We start from the raw sequence: 21040 nt of genomic DNA on the forward strand, positions 1-21040 counted from the left end.
CCCGACCATAAAAAAATTATTATATGCGGATCATCTAAAAATATATGCTAAAATCAATTCTGTGAACGATAACTTAAAACTGCAGCAAAGTGTAAATCAAATTAATAACTGGTGTTCTTCTAATCAACAATGCAAACGATCAACAATCAGTTAGTGCAAGCAAACGCAAAGTGTTAGCATTCAGTTGGAACAAATCATCTCGTTCCTTTGATTATGTAATCAACCAGGGGTGCCCACAGAGGGGGGTATGACGCAAACTGCGTCATTGAAATATTTGAGGGAGGTTAAAATCTATATAAATATGTTTGAGGGGGTGTAAAAATTAATCGAAAAGATTTTTTTTTCATGGAAGAACACCTGCGGATAGATAATTGAGGGCGGTGCGTCATTGACATGAGGGGGGTGTGCACCACTGGATTAATAAATATGTAGTAAATAGACATGATTCAGTTAAGAATCTTAGTGTTATGTTTGATGCTAAGTTAACGTTTGAGAGTCTCCTTGTAAATATAACAAGTGAAGCATTCAAACTATTAGGATTCGAATTAGAACGGGAAAAGAATTTAAGAACTGTTTAACATTACAGAAGTTCTATAAAGCTTATGTTCGTTCAAAGTCAGAGTATGCGTCTACTATTTGAAATCCATCCCAACTAAAAAATTGTTAGAAATTAGAAAGAATACAGGCATTTTTTTAAAAAAAAATTTCTAACCTACAAAAAAAAAAACTCACATCCTTGAGAACTTTCACCTTCCAACAGTAGAACAAAGAGTCGTACGGTTGATTTATTGTTCATTCAAAAAGTGAGTCAAAATATTTTGGACTGTCTTGACTTACAAGGTTAGTTTCTTCACTGAATTTTCATGTTCCTTCATTAAAACATGTAAAAATACTGGCATCTGTTACTGTAAAAAATCGAATACTAATATATTGATGAAATCACGAATCTGGAGAACAATAGCTTTGTATAATATCATGTGTGTAAATAACAATCAGTTAGATATATATGTGATATGCCGTTATGAATATGTAATTCTCAATCCTGTAATTGGGCAATAGCCCAGTGACAATAAATGTATAAAGAAATAAGCGTCCTACAGATATATTCCATGTCTAATGTTTTCACTAAATCCGGAAGTGGTAGATATCTACTGCCACTTCTAAGTTCAATATTAACTGATAAAATATCACTTTATACAAACAAAGCACACGGTACACACCTAATGCGGCTAATTGTTAGACTCAGGGGTAAAAATGGATCTCAAAAGGTAGGGAAACGATAGACATCACACCGTCCCGCCTGCCTATCTTTACCCATTATAATATTTTTTACGAAGCAGGGAGACGCCATAGTTATTTTTAAAAGCGGGGATACGACGTCACCCTACGTTTCCCCTCACTTTTACCCCTGATTATACTATAAATCGTATAATACTGAAATAGTGTTTAAAAATGAAATGAAATCTTTGAATTTTACGCCCCACGATTATGCCAGTTAGGCTAAAGGAGACAGTGATGATGAGTTATGAATGAAATGGTGGAATGAAGAAAGTGGGAGGAAACGGGAGAACCCCGAGAAAACCCACGCATGCGGTGTTTATCCACCACAAACTTCACTTGGCGGAGGCTGGCATCGAACCCGGGAACCCCAAAGCACCAGAGATGAACGCTCTACAACTGAGCCACCGCGGCCCGAAATAGTGTTTAAGAACTAAGGGTTGGGTAATGTATTGACCGCGAAATACCTTCTCATTGCGATGGGTCAGTGCTAGAGTGCTTGCTTCTTATGTGTGGAATCCCTGGTTCGATACTCAATGAAATGAGATTTTGCTGGGAAACATCTTATCCGTGGGTTTTACGAGGGTGCTTCCATTTCCTCCCACATTTTCATTTTACCAATTCTTCCAGCATCGTTCATTTGCATTAACCCTTTGGGGATTTTATGGTACAATTTGGTACCATACGCGTTTTTCATGGTACATTGCGTTATTTCCCTTCTATTTGAGCTTTTTCTTCCCGGTTCTTTTGTTTTTCAAGTCCAGAGGCATTCTAGAAGACATTACGTATGGTTTCAGACCTTCCTGCGTCCAGACATAGGAGGTGATGACGTCATAAGTCTAAAATTTATTTTTTCATTTATTAAGCCTATGTTCAATATGTTTTGGCGGGTTTATTTTTGAACGTAGAAGATTGAAATTTTGCACAAACATTCAGTCCACCGCGTAGTATTTACCAGATTTTTTTGAGATCTCTGCATTAAAACAGGGGTTGTTCAGAGGGACTAAAGGTTGAAAATGGGATATTTAGACCAAAAAATCCCGTTTTTCAGGATTTTCCCGTCTCACATACATGATGGGGACACGTGAGTCATACCGTCTGAAAGGCAGTTCCATTCTGCAGAGAATGACGGTCCAATTATTATTCTAGGGTAATTAGGGACGTCTCAGTGAATTTTTATCAAAATATACTTCTGTATAGGATAATATGGGGCATTGTCGGTATATATATTTTATGACGGGCTTATTTTTGCACGTAGAAGATTGAAATTGTGCACAAACATCCAGTCCACCGAGTAGTATTTAACAGATTTTTTTTTAGATTTCTGCGTTAAAACAGGGGGGTCCAGAGGGGCTAAAAGTTGAAAAAAGGGAAATTTAGACCAAACAAATCCCTTTCTTCGGGAATTTCCCGCCTTAAATACATGATGGAGACATGTAAATGGCACCGTCTGAAAGGCAGTTCTATTCTGAAGAGAATGATGGGCGAAACATGACCCTAAGGTAATTAGGGATGTCTCAGGAAATTTTTTCCCTGAGATCATAGTGTTTTGTGGTAATTTGGGGCATTGTGGGAATTCTTGATAAAAAAAATTCTTCCGCCCTTACTATCCAAGATAGAAACTTGAAATTTAACACACACATTCAGTATATCAAGTACTATTTATTAGATTTTTTAGATGGCTACGTTCATAGAGGGCCGTTCCAGGGGGGCCAAAGTGCGAGAAAAAAAATTCCCTCCAAAATTTTCCCTTTGACATCATTTTTCCCGCTTCTGGGGTATGGTATGAGCATGCAAGTGGTACCATTTGAAAGCCAGCTTTATTCTGAAGAGAATGAGGTATGAACCATGATCCTAGGATAAATAGTGACGATGCAGTAGCTGCTTGACTGAAAGTCTAAAACATAGCCCAAAAAGCCGGAATCCGGAAAGGGTTAATCATCCGTCTCCCTTATCTAAAGGGTATTAAACTTAAACATTTGATTTCATTTTCATTGCCGTTTCGAAAACGAGATGAGGATTTCATATTTCCATAAAGTTTCTTGTCTAATTTGCAAAACTTTAATAAAATCGGGTATTTTTTCAAAATCTTAATTTTTACACCTGAGAATAAGCAAAATAAGTTTAAAAATTTGTAAAACATACATTTCTCAACACATTAAAAGTCAAAAATTACCTTACAAATACATATTTTCTTCATCAGTTTGAAACAAAAAACTCTGGATAAGAGACAATTTGAAACTATAATGTGGACCAGAGATGTTTCGGAATTGAACATAAAGCAGAGCAAACATTTCACAATCAAAGAAAGAAAATATCGAAATGTAACAAAATTCGGTACGGAAGCAAACTCTTAACGTTCGGATATAGCTTTAAAGCCTCACTGTCAACTTCACATTTGTATTATGAAATTTAAACAGTATTATCCACAACTTCCACGTTGCTATCCTCTTCTTTGTTCCTCGACTCCTCTTCTAGAACTTGTTTTGGAGTTCTTGGACGTCTTCTTTGTCTAGTTCTTCTTCTAGAACCACAGCAACAGTGTTTTGTGTTTTGTAAGCTCCTATGATGTAAGTAGTTGGGGCTCCATTTGCTACCCTTGTTCCTAAAATACATATCCTTTTTTTACTAGCTCGCTCATCTATGTATATAGGATGCCTACGCTATGCATGGATTGGTTGCATGGCAACATGATATATACAGGTCAAAACTGCAGTGTAGTCAATTTGTCATATACAAACAAGAGCTGAACATATGAAGGACCCCCATTACCTTCAACAGCTTAGCGCCTCATCAAACCTGAATCCAACTCTGTCTATAGTGATTAAAGTTAAAGCTGGAAGTGGTTGATTACTGCCACTTTCGGATTTCTCAGAGATATTATATTTCAGATGGAATATAATTTTGGGAAGGTTTAATTGATTACAGAGTCCACAAAACGCATTTTGAGATATTTGAAGAAAGAACTTTCGTTTGTTAATGGCACAAATGTACAGTCGACATTATAGCATTCTGCTATAACGTGCGAGGTCTTCCAAATTGTACTGCTCTTCATTACAACTTGTAGTTCTACATCTTTAGTATTATTTTTGCCTTTACCTCAAAACGGCTTATTTTGGACTTACACTGTTTTCCCACTCTCCCATTCAATTTTAACGTTGAGTTATTTTCAAAAAGTTATTTTTTTATTTGGATATGCACAACCAGAGTTCAAAATACACATAAATTCACATGAATAAACAAATAATGCTTATTAATGGGCATGGAAAAAGTACACATTACGGGGCCTATCTTGGCGCCAAGACAGCCCCTAAATGTAATCCCCTCTTCCTCGAAATCTATCAGGGTACAAATAAAACATTTTTCGGTACAAACGGTACAAAGAATTTGCTTTCGAAGGGTGACTTTCAATTTTTTGTGCTGTGATACGGGAGGGGCTATCTTGGCGCCAAGATAGCCCCCCAGTTGAACTCTCAAGTAACCCTATAAGGAAAATGGTACAAACGAAAATATTTTCGGTACAAACGGTACAAACGTAGTACAAACGGAGGACCTAGTTATTGTTTCAATTTTCTAAAGTCGGGGCAGGGGGCTATCTTGCCAGACATAAACTAAGGTAAGTATTCTCTAATCGAACTCTTCCTTATAACACTATGAAGATAACAGTACACATCATTGTTGATGACATATGGCCTATAATTATCATTAACTCTTGAATTTAATTTCTGTTTAAATAAAAGAATGTTTAACTTTCATAAAAGGTGTTTCATAAACAACACAACTTTTGAAATGCCTGCTATTTCTGTTCTAGTAGGTTTACAGCGCTAAACCTTACACGAGTTTCTGTACTGAAAGGAAGAGAATGTTGTTATAGTGGCAGTGTTACCACACTTGGTACAATTGTACCAAATTCAGCCCTTTTTGTCATTCAACGGCCCGTTGGTACCACGCTGGAATTTTCAGCCCGTTTTGTGAAAAAGTTGGTGCAATTCTACTCAATTCAGTACTATTTAGCAAATATTTGTGACATTTTCAAAAGTGTCAGTACTATTATCCTCTTTCGATCGTGAAATAAGCAAGAATAAGTGCAATAATTTATATTTTAGCACACGAACTCGGATATGATTGACTTGTTCCTCGTTTTATATATACCGTTTTCGTTTATTGGTCACTTTGAAATAGAGGTGCATTTGGTTTCCTTCAATACATACCAAAGATGGTAACTGTTTTCCCTTTTAACTTGCGGCCTCTGTTATACTCCCTACATGCGAGAAAAGTTTCATCTACTTCCACGGTTGTACGGGGTCCTCTTATTTGGATGTTTCTAGAAAGTAATTTTTGAAAAGAATACTTTCTTGATTTTGACTCTTGGAGGGCGGAGTGTTCTAGAACTAGCTCTTTTAGTTTCGTGTTATAAAGCCACGTATTACATTGGTATAAAATAATGAATTCAGCCCTTTTTGTTTCAATTTGGTACTATTTTTCAGCCCACTCCAGAGCTAAGACTGTGGGAACAGTGTGTAATGGAAACTATTTGCAAATGTAGTAAATGGTATGCAGAAACTGTTCACAAACTCCGTGGAATGTTTGATTAACGTAATGCACCGTATAAGTCAACTGTGACGAAACTGATTGCTAAATTTGAGAAAACCGGTTTGATTGTGCACGTTAAACCCTTGGGGCGTTTTCATGTTAGTTGTTTTGCGGAAAACTTGCAATCGTTAGTTATAATGTTGCTGTAAGTTCGGTGAAATTTATTTGACGACGTTCCCAATAATTAAATATTTCCAGCATGCAACGTATTCTGAAAGAATCTTTGTATTTTGGGCCAAGTTCAGTGCTGCCAACTTACGAGAACAGAAATTGTGGGTATTTGATATATTAATTTCTTTATGGGTCACCCTTTATATATATCAATATCAACTGATAGTTGACATTGAAATGAAAAAATGAAATCTTTAGTTGTAGATTCCCATCCGTAATTTTCGACAAAAATGAAAAAAAAAAAATCTTTCTGTAAATCCAAAAGTATATCGCTCTTTTCCAACAATAAGCAAATAGCTACAAGAAGCATACCGAAACTTTTAAATACTCTGTGAAAAATCAATTTATGTACATGATCCTGTTACAATTTCTCAAAATAGTCCCTACAACAATCAATACACTTTTATATTCGTAAAATCCACAAGTCAAATATTTAAAAAAAAAATGTTTTTGCATGCGATAGGCTCGTCACTTGCTTGAAAGCGATGTCCTCGAAGCTTTTTTCTTGAGTCCAGAGAAGCCAAAGTCATATTGGTAGCTAAGTCTGAAGAATAAGTTGGATGCCGTAGAATATGGACATCATTTACTTCTTTAAAAAAAAAAAAGAATGTCCAAAGTCTTTGCTGCTCTGTCTGGATTATCGTGATGGAGAAGACAGTGAGACAATTGAGATTTTTGGAGCAAAGATCTCCAAGCATCGAAGACACTCGGAAGGCAATAAGTAACGCACAACTCTGTTGTTAGTGTTAGTGTTTAACAGTATAGTGCTACATTCTTAGCCCTACACAAAACACGATACCATCGTAGCTTTACCTGCGCTCGTGTTCATTTAACTTTCGAAGATGGAACTTCACTTCATTTCAAAACACCATACTGTCGACTGCTGTTTTGTTTCGGGGTCATAGTTCGTTACCTGCGAAAATATAAACTTTACGTACTTCTTTACTTTGCCCTACGAACATAATTTAAGCATATGGCGGCACCATTTCACAAGATATTTTCATTTTTTTCTTTTAGTTCGGGTATAAGTACATGTGGGACCCAATGACTGCAACTTTTAAAAAGTCCAAGATATTGTTGTGGACTCGGCTGCAGTTGATCCAATCTTCAAGTTTGACTGAATTTCCCCGTATGAGATATGACAATCCTCTTTCAAAAGATTTCTTACTACTGTGACACTTTCATCCGTAACTTTGACGATAGAGCTCTTAGAGTGAGGTTCATCTGTCAAGTTTTGTCGGTCGTGTTTAAATTTCGCAAACCTATTAAAACTGTTTTTGCGTAAAGGAGCACAGTCCCCGATAAAATTTTCTAAATGATCATGGCACTGCTCTTGGCATTAACGGTACTTAAAATCGTCAAAGATAATTGGATGAACATTACGTTGCTCGAGTTCCATTGTTGCCAACTGGCAGGCTCAAGCAAATTTATACTTCCAGCCATCTAATCTTCAAGCCAACAAACCTGGCAGCCTTGAGGTTAAACCTTTCATCACTAGAGAATATATGCTTTAAAACGTGATACGCTTCAGTACGCCAACGCTATGGACAATGGCAATGCGAGCATTTTGGTATCTGAAAACTTTCCGCACTTTCCTCGTATATATTCTACTAGAAAATATTGTTTGTTTTTAAGTACTCTGTACGCATCTATAGCTATTTGTCCTACCCTAACAGTGACAAAATTCCTAGCAATGACACAGATATTACTCAGATACTGTTTAAAAGTGTAAAAATTGACAAAGTCTAAAATCAGGTCGAACATATATCTAACGTTATATAATACTAAAGCACTCGTGCAATATCATACAAACAAAAGTAAATATATAAAGAAAAATCGTAACATTAAGTACCGGAATGGAAGATGAAACGTTCTGGACATCTTGACATTATATTTTTTAAAAAATTCGAACAATGCGAAGCGTGTTATATTCATCAGGATGTTTTGTTATCCTTTTACCATTATTTACAGGCAATAAATATGAAACAATATGAAGATGATGTCTTTAACAAAAAATATGTCTTAATGACAGCGTAGAGTTTTTATTAAAAAATTAATTCCCTTTTATGATCAATTGACTAAACATGAAACAATAGGTTGTAGCTATTTGGTTCCTCAAAAAATTCTCTTTCGCATTCTAATGTAAATTTTGTAAAAGAAATTCCATACGTGGTAGCTGGCTTGTCCTTGGTATAAAAACTTCAACAATCTTTGTCGGACCACATTTGAAGGCAGTGCCAGCGAGGCTGAAGGCTTTTCTCACGAGTCACCGGACAAAAACAGTTTTTCTGTAAGATGAGGTTCTTTATATTTTGTCTTGTACTTCTATCTGTATTGGTAAGTAGATTTCTTACAATTGCATAACTACTGAAGTGAACTAAGAAAATATAATTCTTCTAATATGTAATTCTGACTGTTTTATATTGTGACATTTTTTTGTCATCAACAATACGTCCTCAGTCCCACTAAATGTAAAAACTTCCATATACTACGAGGGCCATTCGGAAAGTAACTTCCTATTGGAAAGACCGAGGTATATAAGATGAATTTATTATATACATCTGATGAAAACTACTGCTTTGCTCTATTTTTCAACATAGTTTCCATAAACATTCAAGCACTTATCATATCTGCACTAGCTTAGAAATTCCATCAGCATATAGATCTCCCTCCTGTGCATTAAGAGTCTTCATCCCGGCGAAATTAAAATACCGCTAATTGTACAGTAATTTTGTGACATCTTCAAATAGATAACAGATAATTGAAATGTGGAACAAGAGCGCCCTAGACAATATTATTTTGCGTGAGGCACCGTTATCATAAGTCACCTAGTGGCTTTCCGTTTTCAGTTGTTTAGAAACGCGAAAATAAATGCCGATTTTCAAAATGGCTCGAAATCGAAAGCAGATAAGTGAGTCGTGATAACGGTTTCCTCATGTAAAATAATATTGTCTAGGGCGCTCTTGCTCCACATTTCAATTATCTGTTATGTATTTGAAGATATCACATAATTACTGTACAATTAACGGTATTTTAATTTCGCCGGGATGAAGACTCTTAATGTGACCGCATGTTTCAGGTCATCGTCATCAGCCGAAGCGCTGAGATCATGGAAATTTGTGGAAATTCACTGAAAAGATCCGAGATGTGAAACGAACTTTTCCATCAATTTTCTGAACGAGTTCATCCGTGACCATTCATGGGTTGCCACTCCTCTCTTCGCCATGAATGTTTGTTCGTCCACTTTTAAATCAACGAACAACTCCTTTCGGCAAAAGTTCCCGATTAATACCTGCTGCCGAATATTCTTTTGCCGTAAGAAAAATGTATAACAGCTCGCACCTCGCACTTGGCGGGTGTTTTCTGTCGCAGCACACATTTTTGAGACGCTATAAAAGTGGAACTAGTGATCAGACAACCTTCACTCTACCACGGCTGGATGCAGACTGATTTACCGCTCACGTCTGTGCAAAGGTGGTAGCGCTTCCGGCACTACTTCACACACAGAACCAATCGGAGGTTTCCGAACGCGCCTCGTATAAATTTTAACCAGCGTTGCCAGATCTGGCATAATGATGCTAGATCTAGCATAATTTGCATGTCTTTAGCATCTAGCATTCTGCCCAAATCTAGCATAATTTCAGCAAGTTTATCAAAAAGCCGTAAAACCTGGAGATGAGAAAGAAGTTGGTCGTGGGAAGAAAAAGAACGGCAGAAATGTATCCTCTTCCATTCATTCATACAGGCGGTAAACCATACAGGCAGTCTCATTTTCCGAAGTAAGTTAGAAACGGCTTTGAGTTTTTTTTTTTTTTCTGTGGCTCCACTCAGGGTTTTCTAATCCTCTAACTGCGAGCTATGGGGGCCATTCTCCCCCAACTTTTTGACAACTTCATCATCTTTATTTCTGACTTCATGACCATCTTTATTCCTGAAATGAAAGGTTCGAGACCGACCAAAAATCTGCCCCCCAGCAGACAATTCCCAACTCCGCTTATGCTGCGAGGTAATTTTCTTTCAAAATGTGTAAACAAACACTTTGCATTCATTTATACGATATATACGCCATTGAGTCTGGCAACGACTACACTGGTTTAGTTGAGTTAAAGCTTTGGTGCGTGAAGTATTGAGTTCTATCCGCGCATTCTTGCGCTCTACGTATTTTAAGTTACGTTATCGTATCTCAACTTTTATTTCTTTTCTTTTAAAACTCCTGAATTAGTAATTATGAGGATCTAGCATAATTTCGACCAGGTTTTGGAATAATTCCGAGCTGTGAGTCTGGCAACGCTGATTTCAACTAAACAATTCCTCTTAATGTGAAGTTTCTTATCTTTTAATACCATTCGTCAGTTCAAGTGTCTGTTTCTTTCTTCAACATTTCTCTCAGATTATACATCTTACTACATCCTTAGAATACAACCATCATTTTTCGTCAAACACTGTTATAATGTCTTCGTACATCGTTTTCCTTAAGCTCATTTCCTCATCATAGTATCATAATAAAACTTCTCCAATAGCGCTCTGAACTGTGTTACTCTATTAAAGTCTTCTTCTCCTCCGTTTCTATTTCTTTTTCTTAAAGTATACCTCGTATCGTACTCTAATAATGTAGTTGCTTCTCGAACCTTATTCTAGAAGCCAAAATATTCTGTGTTCACAATTAAAATGCCCATCTCTTTTTACACCATTTTTCTTAGACAATGACCAGTGTCCTATACTCTATTCACAATTAAAGTGATCTCTTTTTACTTCATTTTCGTTCGAATTTTTATTAGTGGCAGGATCTTTATCAGGAGCGCACCCAGAAATTTTTGCTGGCAGAGGTCGAAGCTTTGGGTGGTTTCCAATACTACAAGTCACTACCCCTATGTAGTATTGAACGGGTATTATTCTGCAACCAAGAAAACGATAAGAAATTATAAAATACTTCCACCCATATTTTCAGAAAAAATTAGATCTAGTACAACCAAATTGTTCTATAAGAAAAAGAGCACAGGTCAAGAGTGAAATAACATTTTCATGCTACACCAATCCTTTCCCTGTTGCACAAATATAGTTTTATTGAGGATGTATGTTGAGTTACAAAATTCCTCGGCGGGAGGCGTGCGGTGGCTCAGTGGTAGAGCGTTCACCTCCGGTGCTTGGGGTCCCTGGTTCGATCCCAGCCCGTGTGGACTTTGTGGTGAACAAACACCGTGCTCATAGGTTTTTTCGGGGTTCTCCCGTTTCCTCCCACTTTCTTCGTTCCACCATTTCACTCATTTCTCATCATCACCGTCTCCTTTAACCTAACCGGCATAAGCGTGGGACGTAAAACTTAAAGATTTCATTTCATTACAAGATTTCTGGGAGGATCTTGACCCGATGCACCTCCCTCGTGAATGCGCTCCTGATCCTTACCCTCAATCGGTTAGTATGCTAACGGTTTTATAGTGGCTGAAATGATAAGTAAAAGAGTCCGGTGAAGAACAAAGCGTAAGGAATGAAGGAAAAGTATGTTAGTTTTGCTAAATCATAGGTTCTTAGCCCCTACCTACCTTGTGCCATTTTGTAAACTCTGCAAATTTAATTCCCCACCAAATCTCACCAAATCTAATGGGAAGTGCATGCGCCTTTAGTACATGAGGTCCCAGGATAGTGGCTCCAATATCTCAAAAACTTTAGGAGGGGGAGGGCTTTGGGATATTGGTGTTTTAATATCAAATATCCGAGCATCCGAATCAAAATTAACTGGATCCGAAGCAAACTTTATTGGCCTGGCTCTTGTCCAATCTAAGGATCGGCGCCCGTGATCTAGATGTCTGCAAGGGCTCGGGCCGAGAATTTTTAAATATACAACTGTATTTCTCAGCCTTTTCGGGCCTAACTTTTTAAACATGCTGTACAACGATATTTATTGGACCGTTCTTTCTGGAGAACTTTTTAAGTATAACTGCCAAATTAAACGTCTAATTGCTGTAAATAAAAATACAGTTTTGAGTTAATTATGAAGTTTCTGTAATTCAGGCTTATTTCGGGGCTCATTTGATTATCCTCACGAGCTCGGTCTGGGCTCGGGCCTAAATGCCAAAACATATATCGGACTCGGGTTGGGCCTCACATTATAAATTCACGGGCTAAAAGTTCCTGCCCGTGGAGACCTCTACCGTGATTCCCGGGTTAATTTCCCTTCGCAGAGCCTTGAGAGTTGAACGCATTACAGTGGTCTGTATATCACTTAAATTGTGGGTCCCCGTATCATTTGGACGCAGAACTAAAATGCATGCTGATGTGTATGGAAACAAGAGCGGGACTAGTCAGAGGGGTGGACTTCCTGCCGAACATTCAGACAAATGCCCAGTCTTACTTCTCTTTATGTCCTGGATCCTTCATAAAAGAAAAAGAAGAAATATTTAATAACGACCAAACAAAAAAGACGAATAACATTTTTTTTTTAAATCTCTGTATTATTTTTTGTAACAATACACAAATAAATATCATATATTTTTTAACCTTGGTTGGAAATAACTTGTCAAGGCTCGTATAAGTATAGCTAACCTTAAAATATAAAACCTATTTCCAGAGCTTCACGACTGTATCGTGTAATCAAACATCAAAATAAAATCAGGTCTTTTAATGGAAGCTATTTATTTCAAAAGGATGTCTAATGTTATAGCTAAAATTATTTACGTGCTTGAAGACGTAAATAATGTGGCATGTCGGTAACGAAAGAAACTATAAATTGCATAACATTCCCATCTCTCCGACTAGTTGGTGAGATTGATTCCCAATTAATTGTTGAAGCGCCTTTTGCATGGAGTCAGTCCTGCCCTGATAAAGTGAAATGAATTCTTTGCAGTGAACGAATAAATGTAGTAAGTATATACCTAGGTATAGCAAAATATAATGACTAAAATAAAAATTGAATAAGTTTTAAATAGATATATACGAGAATTATTTTATAAATAATGGCAACTGTATTACGTTATCAAGAAAGGCGCAGCAATAGAACTCGTATCTGCAGTACTATACACGTTTGAAGGTCTCAGAAAGACCCTTTTCAATACTATATAGAGACAGGGCCGGATTTCCCAATAGGCCCGGTAGGCCCGGGCCTATGGGCGCAAGCTCCCAGGGGCGCACGGCCGAGAGAAAAAAAAATAAAAAATATCTAGAAATAAAAATAAATAGCCATAACTTAACATATTTTTTGAATTGATTTAAAAAATCAGGCTAATAATGCATTCTGATTTTGAAGTTCATTGGAACAAATAATTGTTGGTAAAGTTAAACTATTTTTCAACATTATGCATCAACTTCGTTACAACATTGATCTCAAACACGGGAGAACTGGCTGTTTTTTTTACTTATTTTTTACTACAGTTTTTTTTTATTTGCCCAAATGGCTAAATTGAACAAAACCAAAGTTATTCACCAATCTTTTGTTAATACATTAACGGTATTTTGTTAAGCCCAGAACCAAGTAAATTCCTCAAAAAACTTGCAATGATAAAATTGCATCGTGGAGTGCTGTTTAAGCAATTAACATATAAGCCTGATATAATTATTTAATAAAGGTTTTTAGGAAAGTAACTTTAACCAGACTAGGGGGCGGAAAAAAATATTGGGCCTAGGGGCGCCAAAATGCTAAATCCGGCTCTGTATAGAGATAATTTTGTGTGTAAGTACTAACAGCAGCGAGAAATCGAAACATACGTATGTACGAATGGATTATTCAATGTTTCCAATATGCATAAATGAGCGTAAAGGCACAACGTTACATAGAAAAATACGATACATAGCCTACATAGCAGATAAACATCCTTGAAATGGTCGCAGTCACGCTGAATATCGACTGATGTGCAATTCGTCAATGTATATCAACTATCGTCAATTTTGTGCATAATTCAAAGATTCGTTCCTCATTCTGGTTAATTCGTGTAGACAAAAAAAAAAAAAAGTTAGAGTAAATACGCATAGAGTGGATTTCTTCAGCCATAGTTCTGCTATTGTGGTTTCAATGTTCTTGACACGACCTTCATATATATATTGATTGACGTAAATGAGATGTCTATTTTGACTTGCAGTGTGAAACTCACCTCAGCAATACAAAACAGATGGGCTAAGATCATGCGTATAACGTTACACGCTCAGTGCATATCAAGCAAACACACTGGAGTACCCAGACACTGAAAAAGCAGTGGGTTGTTGAACTCGTCGTGCGAACTTTACTTTTTTTTTTCTTTTTTTTTTTTTTTTTTTTTTTTTGTCTTTGGAAATAACAAACTTAAAACTGTAGCACCAAGCTAAATTTTGTTTTATTTAAGGATAATCGAAAATTATACCTAAAAGAATATATATCTTAAAATATTGCAGAAAATTAAAGAATAGTAAAGTTCGTACGTGCAATTATTTAAACTAACCCGTAAGTACCCACTATTTGCTCTGCATAGCGTCTGGCATACATTTGACCTTGAGTGCTGTTCTTACGTCGACCAATGAGCTTATGAAGATGTTGTTAATGCAGTGGCACGTCCCGTATGTTCTTAGTGAGGTCACATGTCACAATATTCGCCCACTGAAAGCAAACTTATCAAAAGTAGTAATAGCGAGTTGTGACCTTACACTAAATGCCAATTGCCTCCTATGTAGTATAAACCAATTCGAAGCCAACTTCGGTATCTTGGGGAACAAAGGGAACGACAAAGAAGATTGTTAGGCAGCATTTATTCTATTTATTTCTTGTAAATTGTAAAGGATAATTTTATATTACTTGATGTATATTACAATACAACATGACTGGGGGCAGTTGAGGAAACAGGACTATCCACAAATGAGGCTTCCTCCCACTGGTTCCCTCTGATTTCGTTACTAACAGTATTCCTCACGTTTATTCACCATGGGATCCATGCCAATGTAATCCCAGTACCAGAAGTGTAAATACAAGGTAAACAAAATGTTCTTGCCATTCTACAGCAGTGATAAGGGTGGACTGTATGTACTCTTAAATTTCGAAATAATCTCCATCAGCATCGAACGCCTTTTGCCAGCGTTCCTGCAACTGCATAATACTCTGATTATAAAACTCGGCGGTCGTGAACGCAAAGAAGTCCATGAGTGCGTTCCACAGGTCTCATTGATTTGCTAAGTATCTACCACAAAGATGGTTGTCGAGAGAATAAAACAGGTGGTAATCTGTTGGCGCAAGGTCCGATGAATACGGTTCATGCCGCAGTGTCTTCCATCCAAGTTCCTGAAGTGTTTCCCCGGTCCTCTTTGCCGCAAGTGGCTTGGCATTGTCATGCAGAACAGCACAAAGTTGCGATTCACCAAAGCCGGCTCCTTTTGCCACAATGAACAGTGTCCTTTGCATCTGCTGGGAGTAGAGGTCAGGGATGATGGTCTCACCAGGTGAAACAGGCTCGTACTGCAATGTCTAGTACGCTCGAGAGTATCATACAGGAACAATTTTTCATCAGCAGTGAACAAGGGATCAAAGATGGCAGTGTTCAATTGCCGAGTGAGCAAACACAAACAGGCTGTTACTCGTTCTTCATTGTTAGCTGCCGACAATGTGTAGGGTATCCATTCGCTTAACTTGTTCGTGTTCCCTATCTGATGCAGGTGAAATCTGACTGTTTCAACGGAAACATGGAACGTTTGGGCAAGTTCACCAGAAGTTAAACCAGTCTCCTCCTCGATGCAGCTTTCAGGGCCTCGTCATGCAATACTCGTGTTCGTCCACTGCGAGCTTCATCCGAAAGACTCACATTAACCTAACGGAATTTCTGGAACCAATGAGTGGCGGTGCGTTCCTTCGCAGAATTCTCCCGAAATGCCTGACATATGCGGCGACTTGATAAGGGAGCTGACAGACTTATTTTAAAGTTATACAACAAACACATGCGAACAAAGCTGCTTCAGTAATTTTATTTTTCTTCAGCACTAGACAAGCTATGACTGCTGTGTATGAGCAACGTGCCCGTATTACTGAAGGTCAATGGTGAGACTAATTCGTGATCGCTTGGCGAAACACGTGCCTCATTTGCTTTCCTTTGTGAGTGCATCTTTATTTGAGAATCAAAAACATCAAGAATTATTTTCTTACACTGTAGAAATCGTATGTCATTGCAGAAAGTATTTTTATGTTTAAGGAATTAGTGTGGCTCATATGCTTCCAGTTTTCTTCCTTTAAGCCTGACAACCTAATGCCGAATAACATACGTATGTTGCGATTCATAAAAAATATATCAACCCTATTTTTGGAGTTGTGTTTTACTCGAATCTAAGATCTTGCTTCACTTAATCACATGAATATAATAAAGAGTGTAATGCAGGCCGGTAGCCAGCCCAAAAATTTAGGACGGGGGCGGTAGAAGTTAGTGGGGGGCCGATCCAACCATACTATAGTTCATCACCATTTTATAGTTCATTTGTAAGCCTACCGTGAAAATTTTAGGGGAGCCGGTAAAAATTTACGGGGGGCGACCCCCTAGACTCCCCTTGGATACGGGCCTGGTGTAGTGAGCTACTTAATGTTTCTTCGAAAATTATTCATGCCTTAATTGCACTCATAAATTAAGTTCTATGTATAGAGAGTTTAGAAAACTCTAAGAAGTTCGTAATACGTAAATGCTGCTTCAGAACTCACCAGTGAGTCGTGACAAACAGGTTGAGAATTGATGATATAGTGCAATAGTTAGTGATGTTGATATATTCTCCACTAACTAAGAATATGTGTTTAAAATAATGAGTTTCGACTTGGATACGTTAAGATTAAAGACAACATCAATATTTTGCTTTATTGTTGTAACATTAAACAGGAAAGTCAATAATATTCGACTTTCGAGATAGGAACCTACTCATAATGATGTGTAATAAAAATTTTGGTAAAAAAAAAAAAAAAAAAAAAAAGATAAAGCAGGATGGTCAGCAAACAGGGATAGTTTGTCAGGCCATTGTTATGTTGTTATTCATGTCATTGATTAGAAAATGTTTCTGGCTTTTTAAAATCATCAGTTTATAATTATTTAAGCTTCATTTTAATTTTAACCCTTTAGCGCGCAGCTTTGCATATATGGAAAATTAACTTTGAAATTGTATTGCACCATGCAGTATCTAGTTCGGACATACAAAAGTAGCTTTGCGTCCTTTCACTAATGAAGTTCTGCATTTCCCGCTAGATGTCATAGTAAGTCAGCGTTGGACTCTGTATTACTTGCTGCACGCGGAGTTGTCATCGTGTCATCTTTGAGCTTTCTTTGCTCGTTTAGGTGGACAGCTTTGAATCGTTGACTTTCTCTGTGCTACAAAGAAGTGTAATGAGTGTATAAGTGCAAGTACGCTGATATTCGTCGCGTTTTATTGGTTCTATCTGGTTTTAGTGAAGTTTCCAGATGTCAACGTGCAACTTTGCATAGACCGTATATAAAAACACCATAAAATATCCCATAGACCACATATTATTTGCAATAATTGTTTTTTAAAAAAATCCCTTATTTCCTACAAACAAAAAATTCCAAATTAAAAAAAAAAAACAGTTTGATCAGAAAAATGGTGCGTTAAAGGATTAATTTTAATTTAGGGTCTATTTTAACATTTGATACAAATCCCAATCGGGGTGTCCCTTGAATTCATTCTAGGATCAATATTAACAGATCAAAAGCATATTCACGAACAAACTATATGAGGACTGAAAGCGGGAAGTTGATATTATTCAGTTCAAAATTTTATGTCTTAGGGAATTCTGTTGTGCAGTGCGAGGTTGAAAATTAGAAAACGATAATCATGCTTATTGTGCTGTATGGTATGGTTGCGGAACATGGTCTCTTACTCTGAGGTAAGAACCCAGACTGAAAGTGTTTGAGAATAAAATCCTAAAATGAATATTCGGACACAAGAGGAACTGGAATGTGGGAATGATGAAAACTTCGTAAAGAGAAACTACATAATTCATAACGATTACCAAGTATAGTCAGTCAGGGCCATCAAGTCTAGCAGGTTCAAGTGGGCAGGTCATGTAGAGAGAATGGAAGAAAGCAGAAAGCAAGAACGCTTTGAAAGTTTTAACTGGAAATCCAATCGGAAAACGGCCATTAGGAAGACCTAGGCGCAGATAGGAAGACAATATTAAGCTGGATCTGGCAGGAATAGGAATACAGAATAGAAACTGGAATCAGTTGCATAAGGACACAAGTCAATAAAGAGCTTTTCTAAATATTGCATTCAGCTTACGAGTTCCATAAGCCATAGAATTAGTTATTTTATGACTGCATTTTTTGTTGATCTTCCCTTAAAAACACTGCTGAAATCCATGAAGGAAATTACTAGTACAGTTTTTAACCACGATCCGAAATCTGGGGCTTTTGAGGGGCCGCAGTGGCTCACTGGTAGGTGGCGCTCGCCTCTGCTAGATGGGGTCCGTGGTACGATCCTAAGTCGTGCCAAGTGGACTTTGTGGTGGACAAACACCGAGTGCGTGTATTTTCTCTGGGTTCTGCAGTCTCCTCCGACTTTCTTCATAACATCACCACTGTCTCCTTTAGTCTTGCAGGCATAACCGTGGGACAAAAAGGTCAAAGATTTTAGTTTTCATTTCATTTCATGGGAGTTTTTTTTTTCTTTTCAATGGGACATTTTTCGATGCCTTTGTATCTTTCTGGTACACCGGACGACCTTCTGAGAAAAGAAACAATTGGGTGGGACGTCTCGTCACCCTATTCTATTTCAGTGATTAATTTATTAAAATAACTATAGTGTTTTAACCAATTTAACTTAAATTTGTAGATATTTTCAATAAATATGTGTCTAGAAGATTGGTTGGTTTTGGTTATTTCTAACAACAAAACAGTAATGAACATTAGTTAATTTTGATCCTATTTTTGCTCTATAACGCGAACAAAATTAATAACACAAAAAAGCGTATTGTGAGTAGTTTAGAATAACAGTCAATAATTAAAAACATCATTTCACGTGATAATAACTGACTTTTAATATGACTAATCTTTGTTCATGTTTTGTTTCTCTTTACAGATCTACGCTCTTGCAGGTACGTTACAAAATTAACCATTCTGTGTTCATATCCTAATGTATGTCCGTAAGTTTATTCAAGTACTTTCATTTATGCTCAAAAATATATTTAGAAAATAACTAGAAAATAAATCCATGTGCTACTGTGTGAATATTTTACGTTTTCTTTTTTGTATATTTGACATAGTATTGTCTGAACTTGAAGTGTTACACAACATTCGAATGTCTTGTGTGGGCATCTTAGGAAGCCCCCAACCCAGCCGTCCTTCTTCCACTATAAGTAAAACTAAACTAAAAAAAAAAAAAAAAAACGCTGAAACATACGTTTAATTATTCTAGATGGGAACTCCACATTATCAAATTTCATGTCTTTAACCTTAATCGATTGCAAGATTTGGACACCTTATTATAATGATGATAAAAATAATTGCAACTCCCATACATTTTCTTCTGACCTCTTCCGTTCCCTTTTAGGAAAAACATCAGAAACGGATGACACATGACTAATTATTATAAAAGAAAGGTCCAAACACCAAATTTCATGTCTCTAACCTTACCTTATTTCGAAATATAAACATCTTATTACAATAATTGAAACCTCCACCGATCTTTCTCTGCAAGCTTTTTTCGCTCGTAGACTAAATATCAAAAAATACGCTGAAACCAGTGTTAAATTATGTTAAACATGAATTCCTAAATGCGTTCTATGTGGTTAGGTGTAATGCATTGTAAATAATTGTCACTAGTGCTTCTTTAGTCTGAGACTCGTTTCTTCATTTTACCCACAAAATAATCTCCTCTTCTGTGGTATTATAAAAGAATTTATTTATTTATTTTCCACTTATTCACATTTTGTTATGTTTTCACATTCAATCACTTCTTGAAATTTATCGCACTTTTATAAGTTTAAACATAAATTTACTATGGTGGTCCCACGTGACATAGTCGGTAACGCTCTTGGCTTCGGTGCGAGCGGTCCCGGGTTCGGTTCTCGGTGGGGACACTCGGTCGAAAAAGTGCAACATCTTTTTCAGGCCAGCCATCTTGATTGAGGTTTTTCCTGGGTTTTCCTCATTCACACCAGGGAAAATGCCGGGATGGTACCTAACACACAGGTCCCAGGCCACTTCCTTCCTTCCCTTTGATCGGATAGTGCACCTCGCTGAGGGACGTCATCCCTCATATACGTGACGGGCTACATGGCCTTGGATGGCGACACCCCAGAAATCTAATTCTTAATTCCTAATAAATTTAACTTAATTAATTAAATAAATAGATATGTAGACAGAAAATGATATCCGTCCTAAATGCGAAAGCTTTACCCGGAAGTCAATATATATTTTAGCTCATTGCCTTAACTACTACGCAATGAAATGTTACATATAATAAATATTGAACTATAAGACAGAGTAATGTTTCAGCTACAGCACAAGACATTAATTCATTTGGTTGTGTCTTCTGATAGCGAAAAATGTAACAAATAAAAGAAAATATTTGATTCGTTTTAGAATGAGCACACAAGATGGCACTTACTGTAAGATCTTACTAGAAGTGTTTAGTTTTACGAAATGTTTATTTGTGTGTCTAAAATATTTTAAAGTAACGATCTTACTGTAAAATAAATATATTGTTTGACCGTTTTTCGTGTTATGTTTCATATTTTATTTAAATATTAATTTGCATTTAAGGAAATATATTTTGAGACGAAACTTGTGCAGAACGCCACAATGTGTTGTTGCCAAATTTGTACGTTTACTGTAGTAGTCACAATAAGAAAATACCTGGATTCTAGCGTTGCAGTTCGAGAAGCGGAATTGCGGTAAGGGTTGAAAACTAATTTATCTAGTAAGTATCCAAGCAGAATTCCATGATTACTTCCTTTATTATTTGGCATCAGTAAACACTCGACACTATCTGGCAACACCGCACTATTTAAGCAGCGTTTAACATAACACTGGGAACACATAGTGATCCACCTTAATGTCAA

At 36.9% G+C, this 21040-nt stretch overlaps 1 protein-coding gene and 1 long non-coding RNA gene across 2 annotated transcripts in view; one reads left to right on the plus strand and one right to left on the minus strand.

Moving 5' to 3' along the window:
* Positions 1-21040, minus strand: part of LOC145683649 (solute carrier organic anion transporter family member 74D-like) — a 498670-nt gene that overhangs the window by 220554 nt on the left and 257076 nt on the right. The gene's annotated exons all lie outside the window — the stretch shown is intronic.
* The window catches only part of LOC145683652 (uncharacterized), a 36422-nt gene continuing 23633 nt past the window's right edge, over positions 8252-21040 (plus strand). Inside the window, exons 1-2 of the long non-coding RNA XR_014131156.1 lie at positions 8252-8379; positions 19057-19072. This is a non-coding gene — a long non-coding RNA (uncharacterized LOC145683652). The remainder of the gene's footprint in view (positions 8380-19056; positions 19073-21040) is intronic.

Source organism: Thermobia domestica, chromosome 4, assembly GCF_964235325.1.
Source record: "Thermobia domestica chromosome 4, izTheDome1.hap1.1, whole genome shotgun sequence".
Classification (NCBI taxonomy): domain Eukaryota; kingdom Metazoa; phylum Arthropoda; class Insecta; order Zygentoma; family Lepismatidae; genus Thermobia; species Thermobia domestica.